The sequence below is a fragment of the Lonchura striata genome, chromosome 16 (genome assembly GCF_046129695.1).
Source record: "Lonchura striata isolate bLonStr1 chromosome 16, bLonStr1.mat, whole genome shotgun sequence".
Lineage (NCBI taxonomy): Eukaryota > Metazoa > Chordata > Aves > Passeriformes > Estrildidae > Lonchura > Lonchura striata.
Window position 1 is genome coordinate 2,196,756 of NC_134618.1, and position 19,366 is coordinate 2,216,121.

The window sequence follows — 19,366 nt, forward strand, 5'->3', positions numbered from 1 at the left end:
CCCCCTTCTCTGATCAAGCAATCATTCCACTGCCCTAATTTCCTTGTTACAAGGCCTTCTTCTTCAAGCCAAGCAACACAAGGGACTTCTCCCAATCTCTGCCCACTAAACTCCTCTTGCTGCACAGAATGAGGGGAATGGCACAGCACAGCACATGTCCCAGTGACAGCAAATGCTGAGAAACCCCATTGCTTCAGAGAGATAATGTGTCGGGGGTGGTCAGGTGTTCCCCAGAGCCAGAGTCTCACTTACATTCTTCTGGCTTGAAAAAAGAAAAAAAAAAAGGCAAATGCCCAGAAATCATTCACAGTAATTTTCTCACAGAAGCCATATCAGAAGCACCTATCACTCAGTACAAACTCATGAGGATAAAGTTCATTATTTTGGCATTTTTGCAACATCAGATCACCAGTCGTGCCAGGTGTGGGACCTCATGAGAGATTGCTGACCAGGTGGGAAGAGCCCACAGTGCCATGGGAGCATTCTGCATCACCCGCTGCTGTCTGGAGTCCAGTGACCTACAAAGCCCTGGCCCCACTTGTGCTGACCAAGACATACTCATCCAGGCTGCCAGACCTGGCTTATGCTTGATCTATTCCCAGCTGGATCTTCAGAGGCTGTTCCTTGTTGCTGCTGTGTTAAATCAGGCTGGAAGTTCTCCTATGTGCCAGGAGAGCCAGGCAGGGTGCCTCCTCTGTGCCAGCAGGGTCCAGCCCTAAGGCATCTCAGGCTCTCATGGTCTCACTTCTGAAGCACGAGTTCCCACACCTTCACAGTTTTGTGTAAGGACAGAAAAAACGCTTCCTTCCTCCAAGTGACTCACAGAAAATCCCTGTCCCCAGTGAGCCCACCGCCAAGCTCGGTGCTCCAGCTCACAGAGGGAGCTCAGCTATGTCCCACAGACAAAGATCTGTGAGCAGACCTCATCCTGTGCATGCCAGGATGGAGCAGAGCTGAGGGAGGCAAGCAAAGGGCTGCAGCAGGTCCAGGGCAATGGTTCAAAGCTTCTCAGAGTCTCAGGCCAGGCCTTCAGAAGATGACAAATCACCTAGGATCGCTGCTGCTCTGTGCCCACAGAGTGCGAGTGAGGCCACCAGTGGGAAACAGAGTTCACACAGTCCACTCTTGCCAGCATGTGAGATGTTCATCTAAGCATACTGTGGCTATAAATCACAGAGTCATGGCACTGTAAAGACTGGAAAAACCCTCTGGCATTGTTGAGTTCAACCATTTCCCCAGCACTGCCAAGGCCACCACAGACCCATATCCCCAAACGCCACATCTACACAGCTTCTAAATCCCTTCAGGGATGGGGACTCAACCACTGTCTGGGGCAGCTATGCCAGTGCCTGACCATTCTTTCTGGGAAGGAATTTCCTCGATATCCAATCGAAACCTTCCCTGGCACAGCTTGAGGCTGTTTCCTCTTGTCCAGTCCCTGTTCCCAGGAGCAGAGCCTGACTTCCTCCCAGATGTCCCCTCCTGTCAGGGAGTTGTGCAAGAGCCACAAGGTCCCCCGTGAGCCTCCTTTTCTTCAGGCTGAGCCCCTTTCCAGCTCCCTCAGCTGTTCCTTATCAGACTCGTGCTCCAGCCCCTTCACCAGGCCTGTTCCCTTCCCAGGACAATGCACACTAAGCCCGGATCACCCCCTCCTCACTCCGCTCTCCAGTGCCACGTCCAGGTGCCCTCTGCCTTTTCCCTGGCAGATCACCTAACAGCAAGTGCTCAATTCCCTCACACCATGGAGAATTGCACTGCCCATCAGGAACCGTAAATCTTTAAACTCCAGCCCAGCTCATTAGAAGTGCCTGATGGCAGCAGTTCAGTGCTTCCCAGCTAAGGAGATAGCCTGCCAGCTAACGATGGGCTGATAATTACGTCCAGTCTTTCCCAAGATCAGCTTCCCCTACCAGTTAATCCCAATAGCAAATAATGCTGATTGACTTTGCCTTGGTCTGTAAATGCAGGACTGCTCTGTTCCAAGAACTCCCTGCTGTCCTCTAATGAGGGGTCCCACTGCACCCCGGGGTCTGCCTGGATGGGGGGTAGGTGCAAAATGTCTCAGTGAGGTGCAAGCTCCACTGGGGTTGGGCCACCCCCTCAGAAGGTGGCCAGAGGGGGTGCAGCCCCAGCTCACCATGTGGGTGCAAAGTGTGACTGTTTTGGGGTGGTCCAGGAAGGCAGACCAGGCTGGAAGATCAGAGAGCCCCCAGCTTGTGTCCTGCTCTCCATGGGGCAGCCTGGGTTTGTTGAGACAGCAAGCACCAATGGGAGAGACTGGGCAGAGGAGCAATTCAGCTCCTGCTACCCTGCCCTGCTCTTTCAGCACTGGACACCACTGAGCTGTGGAGGCAGGAGAGGCAGGAGAGGGGTGTTTTGGGGCTCATTGCCAGGCCAGTGTGTCCCAGGCAGAGTGGCACGCCAGGGCCGATTGGCAAGGAAAGATCCAGAAAAAAAACCCCCATAGAATCACAGAATATCCTGATTCGGAACAGACCCACCCTGTGCCTGAGAGCATTGTCCACACAGGGAGCTCTGGCAGCCTCGGGGCTGTGCCCATTCCCTGGGGAGCCTGGGCAGTGCCAGCACCCTTGGGGGGAAGGAGCTCTTCCTAATATCCAACCTAACCCTGCCCTGGCAGAGGTCCAGCCATCCCCTCAGGTCCTGTCCCTGGTCATAGAGCAGAGATTGGAGCTGGCCTGTGCTACTCCTCAGGAGGGAGCTCTGATTGCCCCATCCCAGAGCTGAGCTGCACACACGGTCACAGCTGGGGACCTCACCTCAAGATCTCTAGGCCTCCCATCCCTGGGGCATGAAAGAGATTCCTTCCTTGAGCTCCCCAATATTCTTCCTCCTGCCAGGCAGGGATGCCCGCTGCCTCCAAGTGGTGAATGGCACATGCTGAGCATTTCCAGCACTGTGCAAGGTGCAGATGTCCTGCCTGCCTGGCAGAGAGCTGTCACTCCTCAGGGGGAACATCCCACCACTGTTTCTACCACCACACGTCAGAGAGTCCATGGCACCGAGACCCTCTGGCCATGGGGCTGCATGGCCAGGGAGCGCAGAGGATGTGGGCACTTGGCCAGACTTTGCCTTTTCCTTTTCCTGGTCCTTCTCCTTGCATGGCTGTGCAGGAAAACTGCTTCAGCAAGGGCCTCAAAACCCACTCTGGTCTGAGTCACTGCAGAATGGGTACATTTTCTGGAACTCTCTTTGGGATGCTTGCCCACGTGGCAAGCCTTGCTCGATCCCCTGTTGGGATGATATGGAAGTATTTCTGGCTTCCTACTCCTGGGGTGAGCCTGAGTGGCCCTGTCATGCTTGCTTTGAGCAGTTGCCTGCCCTTGGCATGAGCTTCTGAGAGAGACCACTGGGGTGGAAATGTGGAGAGGTGTCCTCAGCTCGCCCTCGTGCCCACAGGAGATGGCCTTGGTGATTATTGTTAAGCCCATCATTATATTGAGAGCATTATGTGTTCATGGCTTAGTATCAAAGGGAGTTTTGACCCAAAGACAGCCAAAGCCTTAGTCCATCTTCCTGCCTCTAGTGATGATGCTGTGGCAAGTCAGGTGGGGAAAATGGGGAAAGGTACCAGCAGTGATAGCAGGTCTTTAAGGATGGTCCCAGATAACCACAGCAAGAACAGGAATCCCTTTGCATTTGTGATTTCAAACCACTTTGCTTTTCAGCTTTTCATCCATCCCTTCCTGTGCATCCATCTTAACAACAGAGCCCTGGGCTCTTGCCCACAGCAGATCCCAGCACCGCTGTCCTGCCCCGTGCTTTGGGCATAGGGACAGTATCCTGAGACACTGTGTGTGCTCTGTCCCCATTAGGCACAGCACAGCCCTACAGCTAGCAGGGTGGGTACAAGGGGGGCATTTGGCTCTGCCCTGTTAGTCGGGGCCCTTCACCACCCAGCATCTTCTGGAGGCAGACAGCACCAGCCACGTCTCTGGCTCCAGCCTTGGTGACAAATGTTCTCCTGGAGACACCTTCCACATTTTTATCAGACAGGGTGAGGACAAGAGTGCCTCCCACTATGGCCAGAGATGTGCTGTGCAAAGCCCCAGGGCCAAACACAGAGGAGATCCCTGGTTTCCTTGAAAGGTTGTCCCTCTCCTTGGGGTTGGGGAGCACAGAAGAGGAGTGCTGTGACCGTTCTTGCCACCAGCTGGCTGCGGCTAGCTCCTCCAGGGTGGGAGCCTGCAGGGGCACCAGGAAGCCCAGTTCCATCCCCTCCTCATTCTCTTTGCCCCAAATTAGGGCTGGTTGGTATCACTGGGTGCTCTGCTCTCAGGGGAATGGTCCCTGCCCCAACACCTTCCAGGAGGAATGCAGGCACTGCATGGGGTGTTGATGTCTCTCCAGGGGAGATGTTCAGCTCATGTTCAGGGGGCTGATGGGCCCATCCTGGCCAGCTTCTCCCTGTGAGCTGTAAGAACCAGACATTAAAAGCCACTTTGCCTGTGCCTTGCAGGTGCCTTGCTGGTCCCACGGCTGTCACCAAGGTGTCAGGAGGCATCATGTCAGCACACAGTGCTTTCCTCCTGCCTGTGGGGCAGAGAGTACTTGCTGCCATCCAGCTTCGGGATCCAGCCTTCTCTCTCTCAGTCTGGGAAGGTGCCAGTGTGCTGTCTGTGGGATCCAAGCAGGATGGCCACCTCCTCCCTTCCACCCTCGGATAATTCGGCGGCTCTCACGTCTCTGTCCCTGTGTGCCTGGGATGGTTCCCAGCCCTAGCTGCCTCCTGCCTCCTTCTCCGCGGGTGCTGCGATGGACGGTGCTGAGGAGGGGCCGAGCACACCCCCACGCCCTTACACACTCGTTTCCGAAAGGATCGGGCTCTCTTTAATGAAAAGTAACAGATGGGTATAGCTGGCAAGTGCGGGCTTCCAGGGCGGGGGCGTTAATGATGTCTTTAAACATTGTGAGCGTGTCTGTCTCTCACTCGTGTCCCTTCTGCTGTGCAGTGGGGACGCCTCTCCCCAGGCCGGTGCCTTGGGAAGAGCCCTCTCGCCAGCGGGGCAGGTCAGGGAGATGAAAGCATGCCTGCGAGCCCAGCTCCCGCCTCCTAGGAGACGGACATCGCCTCCCAGCCCGGGGACAATGCCGGGGCCTGCTTCCCCCGCCTCGTCTCTAGGTGATGTCACATCGATCAGAGCAGCCGTACCGAGGGGAGGGGAACAAACACGCACCCACACAAAGGAGCCTGCTTTGAAGTCCCGCGAAGGAGCGTGCCTGCGGCCCCGGCCCGCCCGAGCTCCCGGCCGGGCCGCGGCGCGAGTGACGGCGCCGGGCAGCGCGGCCTGCGAGCCCGCCTCGGCACCCACCGCGGGCCGGATCACTCGGCACCCACCGCGGGCCGGCTCACACAGCGCCCACCGCGGCCCCGCCTCGGCACCCACCGCGGGCCGGCTCACAGGGCACCCATCGCGGGCCGGCTCACAGGGCACCCACCGCGGCCCCGCCTCGGCACCCACCGCGGGCCGGCTCACAGGGCACCCACCGCGGGCCGGCTCACTCGGCACCCACCGCGGGCCGGCTCGCAGGGCACCCACCGCGGGCCGGCTCACTCGGCACCCACCGCGGCCCCGCCTCGGCACCCACCGCGGGCCGGCTCACAGGGCACCCACCGCGGGCCGGATCACTCGGCACCCACCGCGGGCCGGCTCGCACAGCGGCTCTGCAGCTCCCTTGCCCGCGGCTGTGAAAGCCGAGCCGGCCTTTCCGTGGCCCGAGGGATGTTCGGGCACCCTCCGCATAACCGCACCAGCCATACTGGGTTTTGGGAGCTGCTCTGGACTGGCAGGCAGTGGTGCTAGCAGCAGTGACAGGGATTCGCTTGACCACCTAGAAACAGGGCTCCAGTTTTAGGCTGTAATTAACCACTGTTGGGTTTTGTGCATTTCTTTCCTGATGAGCCAGGAATGAAATTTTATCATTTATAATATTTTCCACAACTGGTAGGCCTGGGAGATTATCCAATGAAAACGGAAAGGGTTGTTGCATCACAGAATTGCAGAATCTCAGACTGACAGAACGGTTCAGGTTGGAAGGGTCCACAGTGGCTCATCTGGTCCCACCTCCCTGCTCAAGCACGGTTATCCCAGAGCACAGAATTGTGTCCAGATGGTTCTGCACTATCTCCAGTGAGGGAGAGTCCAGCCCTCTCTGGGCAGCCTCTTCAGTGCTTGGTCAGTGCACAGGAAAGTTCTTCCTCATGTTCTGGTGAAACTTCCCGTGCATCAGTTTCTGCCTTTGCCTCTTGTGCCATTGCTGGGCCCCTGGAGCAGAGCCTGGTCCCTGCTCGGAGCCCTCCCTGCAGACAGGAACAGACAGGGATAAGGGCCCCTCTCAGCCATCTCTTCTTGAAGCTGAACAGTTCCAGCTCGTCCAGCCCTTCCTTGTAAGAGCATCACATGGCACCAGGAGCTGGGAATTTGGTGGAAGGCATCACTATGTGTGCTGCCTGTGCTGACTACTGTCATAACCAAGCCTGGTGTGCAATCAGCCTTCAGCAACTTGTGAAGAATATGGGAATATTAAAATGCTATGGACTATATGTATCAGTGACTGGCTTTTCCACCAAATTTTCTCCATGGCTGTGCAGAGCAGCAGTTCCCACCCACAAAAGAACATCACCCATCACCCTATAACAATTCGCCTTGCGCTCGCTTCAAGCAAACATTGCTGCACTGGTGGCAGTACTGGAGTCACCAAGATCCTTCCAGCTGACTATTGCAAGAGGAGAAATACTTTAAATCCCCATGAGGCAGCTTGGGCCAGATCACTTGGTGCCCCAAAGCAGTGAGATGAGCTGTGATACCTCAGAAAGCTGAGCAGAAGAGCAGTGAGGAGCTGCTCATGTCTGCAAGAGGAGCACGTGGAGCAGGGGCAGTGACTGCAGGCTGGATAAGCTCTCGTGCATCGAGAGCCGTGTCCCCGGTGCAGTCCAGTGCTGGTGGGATGGACAGTGTTTCCTATTGACTTCAACGCCCATCTCAGAAGCTGCACTTCCTCCTCAGAGAATAACTCACTGATTAGTATAATTTTCACTCATTTTACACACCCACTAAATGCCACATCGGTGCCAACCACCCTGGTTTTCAACCTCCACCCATGGCATAACTTCTGGCCTTGGTCACATCATAGCTGAATGAAGCAAAAGAAACTATTGGCTCCAATTTTTAAAAAGTGAGTAATTGTTTTCAGCATCTTCTTTTTAATTAAAAAATTAGGGATCAGCCCAAAAACACACAAGGAGAATGCAATTTTTAGAGAGAGCGGCACACTTGTCATCTGGAAAAATGAGACAGAAAGCAGCTAAAAATAGCATTCTCCTGAAGTTTGAAAATCTGTGCCCATTTGTGCTGGTTTTCTTCTGCTCCAGTCACACGTAAAGTCATCAAAACCTTTTCCTCCACTCCTCTGTGTGGGCACCAGTTTAACCACAGAGCCTCTCTGCAAAAGCTGGCTGCACAGTTTGTTTGCAGTGTTAAACACCCAAGAAAGTGGCGGCAGTATTTCTGAAGAAAGTCCTGGTCTGGCCTGTGTTGTTGCAGAGGTGCTTGCAGACCCTTACAACCTGGGCGATGCTGCAGCATCTCCTGCCATGGGTAGGATGATCATGCCAGGACCTGCTCCTGGCAGTGCCAAGCCAGCACCCGACCCACGGTGACCTGGAAACATCCCTGCTCTTCCAAACCACCCCAGACAAAGAACATGCCTCGGCAGAAGCTGGGCTGAGCATGCCTTGGGAACACAGGTGTGGTGGTGCCCCCAGCTTGCCCATGCTGCCATCCTTGATGCATGAGACAGGAGGGTGCAGCACTCGGGCTGCAGCTCTTTCTCTCTGCACTCACAGTGTTGATAGATGTGCCCATGTGGCACAGCACACTTTACATTGGTAGACCATCTTCCAGAGCATCTCCACCTTTATAAAAGGACCCCCTTTGAAACCCAACCTGGAATTCTTTGCAGACAATGAAATGGAGTCCCATCTTTTGTGTGTTGGGTCTGCTGCCTCACATCTGGAGGAGATGAGACACCAAGTACAGAACCAAACCATCCAAAGGAACACACCAACACTACTATGCATACCTGTGGCCTTAGAGGATAGGAAGGAAGAGAAAAGACATGAAAGAATAATCAAAAATTCAAGCAAAAGTTCTAGGACATCTGAAAAGGAAGGAGATAAAAGCTTCAAGTACCCTCACATCTTTTTCCTGTCAGAGTTTCTCTACTCCTGGTAGAGCTCCTCCTGTGATAACAATACAGAGCATAATTGCTCCTATACACTGGCAAACACCCACTAACCCACTGGCAGGAAGTCTCTGGGCTTTAATTTTCCACCCAGCAGGTACATTTCTTTGGCATCTTGGATGCTAAGCATTCTTGAGGCAACATGGTGAAAACACACTTAGCTCACAAATGGGGGATGTTTTGGGGCTGCAGCGCTACTCCCTTTCGAGGACTTCTCCTCCCCTCTTTGTAACCCAGACTGCACCACAAAACAGCAGATGCTGGCGCTGCTGCAATTTATTTTAATTCCAACCCTCTTTTTTTTTTTTTTTTTTTTTTTTTTTTTTTTTTTTTTTTTTTTTTTGCGTGTGTCTGGGTAAATTTAGTTCCCATAAAAGTGAAGGACTGTCAACACCAGCTTTGGAGCCAACCATACTGTCGGCAGCTGTTGTGCGGGCTGTGCACACAAAGCCCCTGACTGCACCTCAGGCTGTTCCCCCCAGGTTCCCCCAGCCCTGCAGCAGCTCCAGCTCGTGACCCCTCGGCTCAGTCCCGTGGCCTGAAGTCCCTCCTCAGCTCAGATCACACAGCCCCTGCCTCACTCCCCCCAGCCACCCCATCCCAAGCCTGGCTTGATCCCTCCTGATTCCCACTCATCCCCACAGCAAGGCTGCTCCTTCCAAGCTCCCTGTCCTCTCCCATTTCCCACAACCTTCCAAGGGTACAGCCAGCAAGAGATGCCATCCCTTTGGCCAAGGCAATGCTCCAAGAGCAGTTGGGGAGGGACAGGACATGGGACTGCTGAGGGAGCTCTCCTTGCACAGGGATTTCACCAAGGGAGCTGAACATGGCCCAGATGGGATGGCCGTGTGGGAGGGTCCTGCAGCACTCTCCATTCCCACCCCTCTGCCTGGATCATTCCCTGTGCATCCCTTGGCTCCCTCTGGGCACCAGAGGAAGCTCAGTGGGGGTTTCCTCCACCTGGGTCTCTGCCATCATGGGGTTCCTATGTGCAACCTGCTGCAGGCAGAACTGAGGAGCTCTGTAGACAGCAGCCCTTTGACAATTGCTCTTCCACCAGCAAAATTATTTTCCTGGAGTTTCCTGTGATATGGTGTCCAGAGACATTTGGAAGGAACACATCCCCTGCACCTGGGCCAGCCCAGCCTGTCACCACCTGATACCTCAGAGCACAGAGTAGCAGCTCTTGGGCTTGGGGGTTACAGAATTTCTGCTCCCCAACTAGCACCACCTCCAGGGTCCCATGGAAGCAAATTGCTTGTTATTCAGATGCTGAGGAATCCCATCCCCACTGTGGGCAACCCAAGGGGAACCTAAGGGATGAGGTTCCTCATCCACTTCCCCACAGCTCCAGGATGACAAGGGGATATGTTCTTCTCCCCTGAATCATGAGCTGGCTCTTCAAAACCGGAGGCAACACTCTATTTTCAAACTGCTCTTCAAATGGAGGAGTTTGGAATTGACATCAGATAAGTTGTGTGTGTTGATGGACTTTTGCTGGTTCCTCCCTGTGCAGAAGACCCCTCATCACAGCACTGCTATCACTGCCCACACATCCTACTGAATCCCTCTTCCCCTGGGGCTCCAGTTCCTCTGACTGCCCCTTGGCCTTGCTCACCCATGACATCACACCACTTCATCCCTCCTATGCAGCTCCTGGCCCTGCCTGGGTGTCCTGATCTTGGCTGGGGTCACGCCACAACACCAGGGCTGCAGGTCCTGCAGAAGAGCCTGCACCGGTCTGGACACCTGGGTTTCCTCCATGCATGGAAACCAAGTTGTCCAAGGCAAGGGATCCTAGTTGGGGGCTCTTCTACAGATGGCAGACTGAAGGTTCAGCAGAGAGTTGAAATTTCTTGGGGTATGGCCAGAGGAACTCTGAGACCCCAGTGAGCAGCACGACCCTTGCTTGTGGACTCGTACCAGCAAGCACTGAGCATCCAAGCCTGCTCTGCACCTCACATCCCTTCTCAAGCTCCTAAATGCATCTGACAGGAGGCACCCAAGTCTGTCTCAGGGTCTGCTGTGTGGGTGAGGAGAGGAGAGTGGCCACTCTCAGGGTCTGCTGTGTTGGTGAGGAATCCCGAGGCTGGAGCAGGTCCCTGGCACTGCAGGAGCTTTGTCCTTCCAGTACACTGTAGTCTCACGAGGACATGGTCTGCTGGCCTCCAGTCCCTCTAAGCTGTTCATGGGCTGTTCTGGCCAAGGACTCATCCTGCTCCTGATCCACTGGGAGTCCAACTGCTCAGACAGCTAGGCTGAGCCCCATCACCCTCTCCTGCTCTGCTGCACAGCTGGACCCTTCTCCATCCAGCACCTCCAGCCACCCACACAACCTCCTGAAGGCTCTCCATGACTTTGGCTGTGACACCCACCCCCCCAGTCCCTCTTCTCAGGGAACAAGGGGTGATTCAGGAGCTGGGGGCAGCCTGGGAGTATGGCCAGGTGCCATGTTTGCCAGGGACCAGCACAACTTTACCTTTCTTGGAGAAGGTGGCTGAGAAGCGGTTAACACTTTGGTACTGGATTGATTTCTCCTGGAAGGAAGTGTCCTCACACAGAAAAAATGCAGAAATAACAGTGTTGGGGTGGGTGGGGTTTTTTTTGTTTGTTTGTTTTGTTTTTGTTTTTTTAAATAACTATTAATTTTTTTTTTCCAGCCATCTGTGTCATTTGCAGCTGATGAGAGGGGGGACAATGCTGGATGCGGGGAATCATTTGGGTTTGGGACCAGTACTGCATTTACAGTGTATAAGACAAGGGAGGACATCTGTCCCCAGCTGAGTATTATGCACAGATCCAGTATTTTAGCATTGTGCTCACATCCAGTGCTATCATTACAGATGCACAAAGCAGAGATGGTAATGCACAATACTGTGTTCCCTCCTCCTTGCTGTCTACCTTGTCTGCACTGGCCATACCTCCTGCTGCCCATGGTCCTGTTATTCCCAGATACCTGAGTGCTTTTCAGCCTTCTCCAGCCTTCTCCCATCCCTTTTCCTGCCCAAGGATGCTTTGGGGAAGCTGCAGGCAGGAGCCAAAGGTTGGTCCTTCACACCTCTCCAAAGCTAGCCATGGAGATCACCTTCCTGGGCTGCATGAGGGTCTCCAAGCCTGATTCAGGGACAGGCCTCAAAGGCTGGACTCATTCCTCATCTAGATAAAATGTGATAACAGGCAGTGTCCTGCCAAGGGCTAGATATGTGTTGTGCTGCAGCTCATCTCTTTGGTGAGCCTGGCCCCTGGCTGTGCTCCCTGATAGCAGCAAAAGGATATTTTTGTCAAAGCCCTGTGTCAAACACACCAGGCTTGTCTGCAGAAGAGCATCTGGGTGCTCTGCTGGTGTTTCCACAGGGATAACTCAAGCTGGAGCAGAGCAGCAGAGCCACTGGCTTGGGAATGGCTGCTGGGAGCATCCCTGGGGAGCTTGTGGAGGGCAGGAGGCTGGTCGTGCCAAGAGCTAGCCCTGCCAGGAAGATGGAAATGTTGTACTGAGCCTTTAGCTAGGATGTCCTCAGGCACAGTCCTGTCACTCGGACAATGGACCCTCATTAGCCCTGTCACACGCCTGGGGGTCCCTTGGGTGGGTCTGACTGTGGCCAGTGTGTCTTTGCCAAGAGCTTCACAACTAAGCCTTTAGCCTGAATCCAACTTTCACCTTCAGCATGTCCCTCCCTTGCCTTTCCAGGTTATTTCTTATGGAGCAATCACCCATGCGGTATTTCCAATCCTGCCAAAAGAGGTCATTTGAATTGTTAGTGAATATTCTAATGAAGAGTGATACTGCTCTGTTGGCTTGAGTGAGACAGGATGTGTTTGTGTGCAATGAGTGCAACATGTGAAGGCTTTGATAAAATATCAACCACAGGAATTTGGCTCTGTTGGAGAGGTCCCAGGTTCCCTGCTCCTGCCCTTGACTTTGGAGGTGGAGAGGAAAGGAGCAGGTAAAAGATGAACCAGAGGAGAGAAAAGAGGGAATTGGAGGAGCAGAACAGCCCATATTAATTTTATTATCTACATATAAATGCGAAGGTTTGCACATGCCAACTGGAGGTTTACATGCCAGGTTTGTGGCCAGGAGGAGAGGCACTGATGACAGGACAGAGAGGGCTACCAGGAGAACCTGCTCTGAGAGGAGAGAAGTGAGCATGTGCCCCACTGCTCCATACAAGCTGCTCAGGCAATTAGTCCCCCTTGCCTTGGGACACTGGAGCAGAGAGGCAGCAGATTAGTGGCTGTGTCCTGTGATTTACAATACATCTGATAGTTCTAGCCCATTAATAAAGCATGCAGTTGGCCATGAAAGGCACATCTGCCTATTTTAAAGGCTATAATAATGGATAAAGCTCTGACACATGGATTTCTGTAAGAAAACTAGCACTGTAAATAGCATTCCAAAATTATGTATTCGATCAAATTCAACGGGACAGTTATTGTATGCTAATTAAATACTACTGAACTATTTGACGTTTGGATGGTGAATAGAGACACAATTTCAGAAATGCACAGTCTCTCAGAACACCCACAGACTCCCAAGACTTTACTGCTGTTCCCAGCCTGAAATCCATTCTGATAATGGGCTGCAGGCAGGACAGGGATTCACAGTTTAAGTGACCTGTCTATAAGGAGCTCTGGCAACATGGGACCTGGTTCAGTGGCGGACTTGGCAGTGCTGGGTTGAAGTTTGGACTTGATCTAAGAGGGCTTTTCCTATCTTAGCACTTCTATGGTTCTCTGAACACAGATGTAATTCACTGTCCAGTTGGGTAATGATGGTGAACAAAGATTACTCATCCTGTCTCCTGGAATCAGACGAGGACAGAGCCAAACCTGCTCCACTGCTGCTCTTTGTCCCTGGAGAGTAAAGCTCCACATGCTCCTCACTGATGACTCTTCACCCTTCCTGATAAGATTTCCTGACCACACTGCTTTATGAGACTTCCTTCACTTAAATTCACCTGGGTCTGTTGGTCTGTCTTGTGCCCTCCATGCGGTGCAGACCCATTTCTGTGTGGGTTACGAACCAGCAAAGGCATGTCCGGTGTTTGCAATGGAAAGAGAAGCTGCATGAAAGAAACAGGTCTTGTGCCAGCTCTAAACTGACCTGCTCCAGGCTTGAGGTGCTCCCTGGCAGGGATGGAGAAGCTAGGGGATTTCCAGGAGTGATGTCATGCTCCATGATCCCACGGGAGACCCTTGTCCAAAGTCCTGGGCTGTAGCACATCACCTCTCACCCACCTCCTGCCGGTGGGGTTTCCTCCCCTTCCTCCTCCCCATCCCTTTCCAGAAACAGCCACACCAGAAGCTGATGAATCAGAGACAGACAGAGAGACCTACAAATCTTCACTGATGCCTCACATAATAGTCCAATACATGAGATCTGAAGAGGATCCCGGTCCACCCAGTCCCTTGGTCTGGGAGCTTTCGCATGACCCAAGACTGCCAAGCTCTCTGCACCAGAGCTGGGTATTGATAAAGCCTGTGGACACTTTCAAGTCTGCTAAAAAAGTGTTCCAAGGTGACAGATCTTGAGCAACACACAGAGCTGAGTGCTGCTCTGCTCTCCACGCCCTTCGCTGCTACAAGGGAAAAGCAGCCACTATCAGTGATAGCTGGATCCAATTTATTAAGCGCTTCGAGGAGACATTCATCAGGCAGGGAGATAAATAATCTTCAGATGGAACAATTAAATTTAATTGCCTGAAGATTATTTGTCTCCTTCCCTGATGATTGTCTCCGCTGAGCGCCTTATAAATTGGATCCAGCTATCAGCAATATTAAAGGCACTTCCCCTCAGGACTGGCCCAGCTGCCCAGACCAAAACATTGGGCTCAGAATGAACTTTCACTGTTACAGACTGTCACTGTTACCAAAACTGAGGCTGCCTCAAGACTCATGGGTGTTTTTTCCTTGCAGTTAGACAGGGTTGTGCTCAAGGTTTTTTCTGGCTCCTGGTGGTACATCCTGAACTCAATAGAACTGCTTCAACTCTGGTGGCCCTGTGGCAGTGATGTCCTACTTGGCAAAGGCTTGAGGAGGGATGTGGTGAGGCCCAAGGTGGATCACGCAAGGTTTCAGTGTACTGGATTTTTTGTGGCTGCACAAATGAGGAACTGAAGTTGTGGGGTCCATAGCACACTATGGAGCAGCGATGGCATTTTGTGCTGGCCATGCTTGTGCTGGGCATGAGAGAAATGGTGACAGAGACACATCTCAGCCTGACGAGACCTTCAGGATGTGTGGGCTCACTAATGCCTGCCCAGCCAGTCTGCCAGCTTGAGGGCCAGCACACCGCAGAAGCACGGCTTTTCTATGTAGATCGAGCCAGGGTAGCCACCTTATTCTTGTTACTCCAGGCCAGGACCAAAGCTGGAACCTCTTCAACAACCCAGGAGCCATCAACTCCCTCCTCTGTATATGTCTGAAGTCTGGAAAATATCTTAAATATGGGAGAGGAAAGGGAGGGGTTTGATCCTCAGCTGGTGTAAATCAACGGTGCTCCATTGACGTTGTTGGACGATTACTGAGACTTATGTCCTCTGACCCCAAAAATTTCTAGGGAGGGAGGTAATGACTGCAGAGCATTCCAGTGTTGCAAGAGATCTTCCTTCAGCCTGGCTTCAGAGGCTCCAGGGGCTGGGAAGCACAGGGATAAGTGTCTGGGTGAAAGAAAGGGTGAAGGAAAGCCCCAAGGTACCCAGCTGAGTAGTACCAGCTGGAAGGCAAGCTGGAATCCAGAGAGGCTGGGCTGTATGGACCATACACCATGGGGGCATCTCATCCTCCTGCACCTTTCTGAGTGTGGATGGCTCTGAATATGAACACCATGGTGTTCTCAGCCCCTTCTGGGCAGTGGTGGAGTCTAACACTTCTGGTCCAGCCCCACTGGTGCCCACCCTGCCCCCAGGGTACCCCAGATCAGTCAATGGCTCACCCCACATCATCTACCCTGCCTACCTTGGGAAAGGTTTCGGCTGTTGGCAATTGCCAAGAGCCACAGTAACACCCTCCACTCCAACACTGCCAATCCCCCGACAGATGATCTGTGTCCAGGCATCCCCAAGCAAGAGGCAGCATTTGGAGGTACAGGCTGAGCGCCAGCGCTGTGCTCCTTCCTGCAAGCAGCACCAAAAAGACCCTGGAATCAACATGTTTACTGACAGACTCCTGCACTGTTGGCCTGTTTTTCTAAGGAAATGAAGCTTGTGCAATCACATTGTCTGGGGGTGTCTGTTCCTAATAACTTCTCAGTCCACTAGCCAATTCCAATCCAATCTGTCGGATGGGGAAAGGTCTCAAAATATTGCATACTGTCCAGTCTCCCTGCAGTGTGCTGGGTGGCAAAATGGGGGGCAGGAAACTTGGACCAGGTGAGGAATAGGAACATCTTCAACACAAAGTCATGGAGAAAAGCAGCAGGGTCACAGTCGGTGGCCAGTAGGCAGCCCCAGCCCTGTTGGGAAGAGGACCTCTCCAGCTGTGGCCAGAGCCGGATGCGCACCCTCAGCTGAGAGAAAATGCATATTGGGAAGGACAGATGGAGCTCCGGCTCCTTTGCACTCATCTGGGCAGAGAGGACTGAGTCTGCACAAGCCAGAACGCCTGGGGCTGGGCACTGAACTGCCTCCAGCTCCTCAAAGTGCCGGGCCTGAGGGTCCTCAACTGGGAGGCAAGCGCTCCCAGTGGGCAGAAGTCCCCCTTCCACTGGGGATGGACATTTCCAGGACCGGGCCCCTGGCCAAGCAGAGCAGGACCTGCAGCTGCCGGGCGTCACACTGTGTCTTGCTGCAGTCTGGACAGGATCTGGACAGCAGTGCCTTGTTTCTTTTTTGGACACTGGTTTAATTTGGTGAAGGCATTCAATGGCCCACATGGTCTTTCCAGTTCAGCCCTGCCAGTAACATGAGCTTAACAGAGCTGGAGAGGACTATTTTTTTAAGTGCCTATACAAACATGATTTGTTTTGTAATAACTCTTCTTCTGTTCTGTTTTGAAGGGGATGATGGCTCTGGGATCTGAGGAGCTCTGAGACAGCTCAGAGCAGCTCAAATTCCTTCCCACGTGCTTTCAATTAACATCTTCATTAAACACCCTTTCAAAGCCACTTCCAGCCAGAGCATGACAGCGCAACAGAGCTTGGCTTTGTGAAGTCACCCAGAATTGATGACAAATCAAAAAGGGCTTGGTTTGTCCTGTACCAGCTACACGTGCAAATGGGAGATAGCTGCCAACGGAGGGAGTGAGTGTCCCTGCTCAGCTCCTCATCACCCTCCAGACCCAATAACAGTACCCAAGCCATGGGGGAACCTGCTGCCTGTGCACTTGCTGGGAGAGGAATTGGCTGCAGTGGCAGACCTCCCCTGGCCTGGCAGCCTGCTCCCAGGCCATACCCCTGATCCCACCAGTGCCAAGGGCAGCTCTCCAGCAAACTTCAATGAGACCTGGCCTTCAGTTAACCCAGCAGAGCAGGAAGGTTGGGAAAGCCATCTGGAAGGAAACATCACTACAAAATTGTCCAGATTGGTGTTTCTTAGAGACTCTCCATTGTATCTTCTCCCTCTAATTTACTTTAACTGTGGGCATCCAGGAATCCCAGCCCCCAGCAGTGTACAAACTGCCTGTCTGCATCATCATGAGCAGCCTTGTGTCCTCAGGGGTGACCAGAAGGGACCACAGCCTTATGCTAGCAGAATTCCATCTCTGCTTGAATGGCAGTAATGGCACTAGCTGGCTCTGAGCCAGCCAATCCCACATCCCAGACTTGGTACAAATATTTGTATTTCAGCCTGGGGCAAAAAGCTATGTTTCCATTTTCAGTCAAATCAATGAAACCAGGGATTGAAATCCCTGTGAGAGCTTGGGTGCACCAATAATCCATGCTGAGTGCTCAGCCTAGAGTGCTGATCCCACCACAGGCTCTTCCCCTTTGTTAGGCATCAAGAAATCTGAACCCCCTGGTGAAAGCTGGCAGCACTGGGTCCCACCATGCAGGCCCATCCACCTCTCCCCATCCTCCCTCCTGGTGAGTGCACTGGGCACCACCACCTCACCAGGGGTTTCTCACTTGGTGCTTGCAACAGCCAGGGGATAAATTGGGAATGGCCAGGGGCTGTCTGCCAGCCTGGGAGTGAAATCCACAGTCATGTTTTACAAGGATAACTGTGGGACCTTGGAATATTTTTCCTCCCTTTGTTCTGTGCCCAAACACATATGGTATTTGGGGATGTTCTAAATGTCACCCAAGGGATCTATTCTTTAAAGATACTATAAAATCATGGAACTACAGATTGATTGGTTCCATGATTTTATGGTATCTTGGTTGGGTTGGAAGGGACATTAAAACTCATTTTGTTCCACACCCTGCCACAGGCAGGGACACCTTCCACTATCCCAGGTGGGATAGCTTTGTGCAACCCAGCCTTGGGCATTTCCAAGGATGGGGCGGCCACTACTTCTGTGGGCCCCCTGTGCTAGGGCCTCACCATAGATCCAGATACATGGATCTATAATCAGCAGCTCATTACCCCATAACCTTTAAGATAAATTTAGCAGACTTTCGCACCTGGTTCCAGTTTGATGATGACATTGCAGGGCAAACCTCTACAAGAGTGACAATCCAGCATGGACTTCATCTCTGCTGTGCTCTTGTACAGAAACCTCCACCCTCCACCTGCTGAGCTTTGCATCAGTGGATGGCACCAGGCCAGATTTATTCTTTGTACAGATCATTTACTGAGTGTGCTGCTCATAAAGGAGCAGGAACAGCAGTGGGAGTAAGGAATATCAGAGCACTTGGGGCCATAACACCTCCCAGTACTCTGTCCCACCACAGCACTTGCATGTAAACAACAGCACACTCTCCAGGACACTTCACCTTTCTCTGCCTCCTTCTCCATGCAGTGTGGCCAAATGATCAGTGGGATGGATTTCCATGACCTGGCATCCAGTGCATTTGTTTTCCAATGTTGAGGCATTCTTGGAAACCAGCTGTGTTAAGGGAAACCACCAGGAGTCACGTTAACTGATGCCAGCATGGTGACAGGTCCTGTTCAGCTGCAGGCAGGAGCCATGACATTGGTTTGCAGAATGCTCTGCTGTGGTTTGGCTGTGGCTGGCTCCACACAGGGCTTTGGTGGAGAGAGGAATGTGGCTGGCTTCAGAGCAATGTGCACAGAATGTGGCTGGGTCCAGAGCTATTTCTTCCACAGCAAACAGCACCTTGATGGAGGAGCTGCTGTGATCCTCAGCAGGCCAGGCAGCCAGGTATAACCTGAGATGTCCTGGGGGATGAGACAAGTGGAAGGTGGGGAAACTGGTGAATGAGAGGCCGGACATGTGCTCACAGCCCAGAAAGTCAGGTGTGTCCTGGGCTGCATCTTCAGCTCTACAGAGCTGCCTCCAAATCTGGGATCCTTGCCATAAGAAGGGCATGGAACTGCTGGGACAACTCCAGAGGAGGCCACAGAGATGCTATGAAGGCTGGAGCTCCTCTTCTCTGGAGTCAGGGTAGGAGAGCTGGGGGGCATTCACATAGAGAAGGCTCTGGGGAGACCTCAGAGCCCCTTCCATGGTTTAAAGAAGGTCCAGAAAAGCTGGAGAGGGATTTGGGACAAGGAATGGAGGGACAGAACAAGGGATGGATAGGATATTGGGAAGGAATTGTTCCCTGGGAGGGTGGGGAGGCCCTAGCACAGGGTGCCCAGAGAAACTGTGGCTGCCCCTGGATCCCTGCAAGCATCCATGGTCAGGATGGACGGGGCTTGGAGCAACTGGAAATAGTGGGAGGTGTCCCTGCCCATGGCAGGGTGTGGAAGGAAGTGATCTTGCAGGTTCCTTCCAGCCCAAACCATTCTGTGAGTCTGTGAAGTTGAGGACTGCAGTCTATCCATTTAAAAACTATCAAAGAAAGAAGAGTAGAGTCATATTCTGTTACTATCTTCATGTGCAGATCAAAGTAAACTACTTCAAGACAAGTACATTTGCATCTTCAAATGTTCTTTGAAGCCTGAGACAGCAAAGTGCACACTCAGCTTTGAGCATGTGGTTTATGATCTTAAACTTAGGCTTGAGTGAATACTGGTATAAAAACATTGTCTTAACA